The following is a 5737-nucleotide window of genomic DNA, read 5'->3' on the forward strand; positions in this document are numbered from 1 at the left end:
GCCATGGCTCTTGTTCTTTCAGTTACGCTCTTTCTCAAACCGAAAGAAATAAATGAACGAAATATTTCCTCGAAATCCCTCTTTACTTTCTCAGTCGCCAAACCACGTTGACCCATTTAATGCGCCTGGACGATGCATCACCACTGGATTACCGCCATTCTTTAGACAGAAAGTTGCACGACAATATCTCTTCCAACAAGATGCTTCGGATAATATTTGATCTGCTTTAAACGATTACTGACGCGAGTCTTTTATTTTGTATTATTGCTTTCTCGACGCCCTCGATAATAAGATTTTACCTCATAATTCATACTTATGTGTACATATAATGTACTAGTGTACATATAATGTACGTATGTATAATCGCGATATAATTCATAGCATAAGCGCTGTAAATATTTCTAGTCTGCTCGACATTGACAGTTTGACAGATGTAAGCAATTTTCACCTTTTACGATTTAGCTTAGCTTAACCCCTTGGCTACTGTGGGCGCATATACACGCTCAGAAATTTTGCTTCTGTGACACGGAAAGCGCACATAAGCATTCAACACAGTTTGGTTTCATCAAAGAATCAAAAAAAGAAGAAATGACCGGTGCGTCTCAAAGACTGCTGTAGTCAAAGGGTTAATAATGAAAACTCCGATAGCGGCACGATAAGGCTGTATGTTGTCCACCACATGTGGTATCTCAAAAATGTGGGTATACGCCAGTCAATTCTATGTCTTTATTTTCTTCTATGTATTTATTTCATAGAAAATCAAGACGAAATTAATTTTTTAATAAATAAGATATACATATACTTTCGTAAGTAAATTAGATTAAAGATTCAAATTGTTTACGTCTGTCGACCTCTCTGGGGATACTGTATAATATGATGAGTAGAGTAGATGTTCCATTGTTTTGAACTAAGGAAATTGATTCGTCGCACAGGCGCATCGCAAACGGGTCAGGAATCGTTTTGAGTAACTGAATATCATTGGAAATTGATTAAATTTCGTCTGAAACATTCGTTCGCTAAATAACTGAAACTACTAGAAGAATTGTGATAAATGTTACGTGGAACATCCTGCGTATATATTATATTATGAAATAACTCACTGATCTCATGTATGGGATAATTAAACATTTCTCCTCTTTTCAAAATCTGTTCATATTCACGAAGCATCCATATTTATCAGAAGTTCATTGAAAATTCGAGTCCGACTCTATAGATTGGAATTCTCTTGTGCTGACCCGCTCAGGTTTAATTTATTTTTCCTTTTCCCGGTATTCCGCAGTAATCTCGTTGATCGTCGACGAGTTTCGCCCGGTAATCGGTTTCCATTGGTAGACGAAACACCTCCGGCACTCGAGAACGCGGAAGCGCTATTACCTACGATGCTCTGACACCTGCACCTATAGTCGTGCGCGCACTTAACGCTAACGGTAAACCATGTAATCGATCGACGCCATCGATGTGCCACGTCGTCGTAGCAATTGCAAGAGAGTATCTATCCGCGGCTATTTCGGCTTCTCGTGCGCCCATTCAGCGACGGTCATTGATTGGAATCAATCATCGGTACCCTCGGCTCGCGTCGGCGCGGCATGAACGGAGAAAAATAAAATAACGCGACCCGAAAAAAATCGAACCGTCACTGTTTCCCTGTGAATAACTGTCCACGCAGGTGCGACGCGCCGCTACGTTTTCCCACGAGATTTCAGATTCGCCCTTCGTCCAAGTCCCGCGGCCTGGTTACGTCGCAAATTGTCCCGCGCCCCTATCGCGGCTCGTTCATCGATATTTCTGCTGAAAATTGACCACGAACGTACAGTTTTCAAAAGAACTTGATTGCCGTCTCTATTCTTTTTTTCAGTCCATCGAAATTCCGCTCACTTTATGAGTCGATGAGGAGTTGAAAGATCATACTTACTGTCATTAAATCTCGATATAATCACATGTTCAACACGTGCGGTTAAATCCTACCACCTTCGTGCTTTTTAATCTTTCAATTTTTTAATAATAATCGTACATTCTTAATAATTGTCAAATATGATTTTCGTTATTTCTTTTTTATAAATATAACGTTTGATATCGTGAAATTTGTAATTACAAGCATAGTTACGAACAGCAGCGATATTTTTCTTTTGAAATTCAACAAATTTCTACATTTTTATATTGATGATTAATTTTTAACAAATTTTATATTTCAATCTCGCAGTCGCATTGCAAGATTATGATCCGAAGTTTTATGTAGTTCACTTTTCCAAGGGAATCACGGTGCGACGCACCCGGATAAGAACTAATCGTCTCACAGGTACGTTTCGTAGAATCGGTGGTCTGGCGTACGCGTTTAATAAACGCGCAATAGCTGTTCAGTGAGACGGTACACGACGATATTTTTCTTTTGAAATTCAACAAATTTCTACATTTTTATATTGATGATTAATTTTTAACAAATTTTATATTTCAATCTCGCAGTCGCATTGCAAGATTATGATCCGAAGTTTTATGTAGTTCACTTTTCCAAGGGAATCACGGTGCGACGCACCCGGATAAGAACTAATCGTCTCACAGGTACGTTTCGTAGAATCGGTGGTCTGGCGTACGCGTTTAATAAACGCGCAATAGCTGTTCAGTGAGACGGTACACGTGTATACCGCGTCTAAATACAGACGCCACTGGCAGGGAACAGGATTACACGCGTTCCTTATGCCTGGTGTAAAATTTCGCGAGATTAAAAATTCTGAAATACATCTACTCGCGGGATATACGACTTCAGAGAAATGGGAAACTTCTTCTATCCTCTCATCCGTATTTCGTCCTTCCGTTTGCAGCCGCGGCAATTACGTTCCCGTGGTAGCTGAAGTTATTACTTTGTCGAAAACGAGCAAGAGAAAACGCGAGGAAAGGACGCAAGAATTTAGGTACAAATTATTTTTGTTGCCCGCTGTCTATTATGTCTGCTGATTAAAATTTTTATTCTTGATTCGTACGCCGACGGGGACTTTAAAGTCGATTCTTCAGTAATAGTCCAAAATTTTTTTAGTCAGATTCAAAGAAGTATCCTCGGCTGATATTTAGAGTCGTTGCTTATTCGTAAGATCGTCTTAAGCATTTGCTTAAGTCTCTGTTTCCTGTACAAGAGAAGGACTGGAAACATCTTAGAGCATATACTACATGGAGGAAGCACGCCTAAGGAAAAAGTGTAGACAACGGTGAGAGAGGGAGAGAGATGATGGTTTGGGTACTACCTTTCTCTTCGCGCCGTTTAGGATAATTGGCGGAGACTTCCCCCTCTATCTCTACTGTTAGACAGAGAGAAGGAGTACCCAAAACTATTACTCTCTCTCTCACCGTTATCTACACTTTTTAATTAGGCGTGCTTCCTCCATGTAGTATATGCTCTAAGGGAAACATGGGATAGACAGGCATAGCAAGTGTTTAAGACGATTTTAAGAATAAGCAACGATTCTGAATACCAGCCCTAGTGGTTAATAAGAGGCACTTTGTTATTGAATATTCTAAACACTAACTATTATATCTTTCAATCGCTCATTCATATATCTTTTCAAAATTTCTCCTTTATTCTAAGCTTTGATCACTGTTTCAGTATGAATTCCATTTTAACTTACCTGCTGTTAGAGCAGAAATTTAAGGGGATGAATATTTGTGAAGAAAAGAATTGAAAAATCTAAAAAGTATTCGTTTCCGGAAAAACGGGCAATTAGTTTCACAGCTCCCAGTGACTCTTCATCACCAGGGTGATGCAATTAAACAAAAGCTTAATTTAGCAAAGGGATCCGACGAAGATGACGCGAAATGTCACACCGGTCCTCCTCCTACGCCCCCCGGAATCCTTTATTCGCACCCTTCCGTCGGTTTATTAATGTGCATTGCCGGCGTGCCGACGCGGCCAAAAATTTTCCGCACAATTAAACCGATTTGTATTTTCAGAAGCGGCATCGGCGTCGCTGATAGGGAAACGCGCCGACGCGACGCGTCGCGACAAAATAAATCAATCTTTACCCGCTGATACTTTTTTTTATCTCGAACGTTGAAATTACCATGACCCTGCAAATAAATTGCAAATGTAAATTTTTTCGTCCGTTGAAAGTGATAATAGAACAATGGCGATAAAGCATCACTGTGCATTCCCCTGACTTGTGTCTGTGTACTGCATCCAGTGAGGGTTGTTCGAAGTTTTTTGGACGCAATAATATATTCGGGTATTCATATAAAATTATTTGTTCAAACAGAAAAATTCAGAATTCTGGCTGTAGAAATTGTTTGTACGTCATGAGTCTTAGAACGATTCCAAATGTTTACTGTCAATTAAAAAATATGACGGATGTTCCAAGTTAGAAAGTATTAGAGAAAGATTAAGATAAATCATTGGCCGTAATAAATCACACGGTTATATGACAATTCGTGCAATGAAATCAACGGTTCGAATTAAATTATATTTCGTAGAAATAACGGAATAAATTTTACATTCAATGATTTCAGTATTTTCATCTTTTAAATCATAAATGTGGAAAAGAGCTGGAAGCAATGTCTCTCTGCTGGTTAGTTAAATTTTTCAAATAATGATTTATTTTATCCGATGAACGTATCGGATAAAATAGAAGAATTAGGCGCAATACGAACACAGTAATATCTTCCTATGTTTTTAAACGACAATCTCCACTATCGATGGAGATGGAAATTATCCTTGGGGACTGTTCCCAATCAAAACGCGAAATTATAAAGTTCTACAATTTGAAACGAAATCAAACATGGAGGAAATGCGACACGCGTTCGAAATTACTGCTCGTGCACGATCGCACGCGATTGTTTGAAAACTTTTCCCTCTCCCTGTCGGTTATTCACCCTCCGCTTATGCTCTCTCGAGGAAGAAATAATTGTGTACCTGGAAGACCGATTCTTTTCCATCGACCAACTGCGGTGGGAAAAAAATTACCTACACAATATTCACGATAATATCAGCGAACGAAAGTTTCGCGTAGATAATTGACGTCAGTGAGCTTTCATTGCACGTGACCCTTTTGTTATTTGCCTCGCAATTTCATTTAAAAATGAATTACGAAATCGCCTTCACATAAATTCTCTACGCACTAATACTTGGATAATTAATAATAACTAAATAATTTTTATAATCGGATCATAAAAATACAAATTATATGTATATGTACTTGAACCCACGTATTTTTTGTAATTAATTATTTCTTTAACGCAGGAATTAAGTTAAACACATTCCTTAAATACATTAATCACCAAATTAATTGTCAGTAAAACAACTCTATGTTGTTTGAAAGGATTTTTTTTAAACAAAGTATGATTTAAGAGCTACATGACATGTTAATGCATCGTTATACCTTAAAATGCTCGTATTTTAACGAACTCTGGGCACAGGCTTACGTACGGAATTATCGCGGTGCTGCGCAACCCGAGGAAACGCGAATTGGCAGTAGGTTTACGAGCCAAGATTGCGCGATTACAGCAACACTTGACCCACTGGCTGACTCGTTAAACTTCCGTCGGGCGAACGCTCTTGGAAATATTCCAAGAAACTTTTCTAATAAGACATTTCCATAATTGGAATAAAGTTGCACTGGTAGTCTATTGTTATGTTCAATACACATGATGAGTAAAACAAAAAGAATCTTCTGTTTCCAGAACAGAAGAATGAGAGGCATTGAGGTAATAGCGGCCGCGCATCAAAGAAATAGATTCTAATAGTGTACAAGAATTTTAT

This window comes from Ceratina calcarata, unplaced genomic scaffold, assembly GCF_001652005.2.
Source record: "Ceratina calcarata isolate Rehan_Ccalc_2016 unplaced genomic scaffold, ASM165200v1 scaffold145.2, whole genome shotgun sequence".
In the NCBI taxonomy this organism is placed as follows: Eukaryota; Metazoa; Arthropoda; class Insecta; order Hymenoptera; family Apidae; genus Ceratina; species Ceratina calcarata.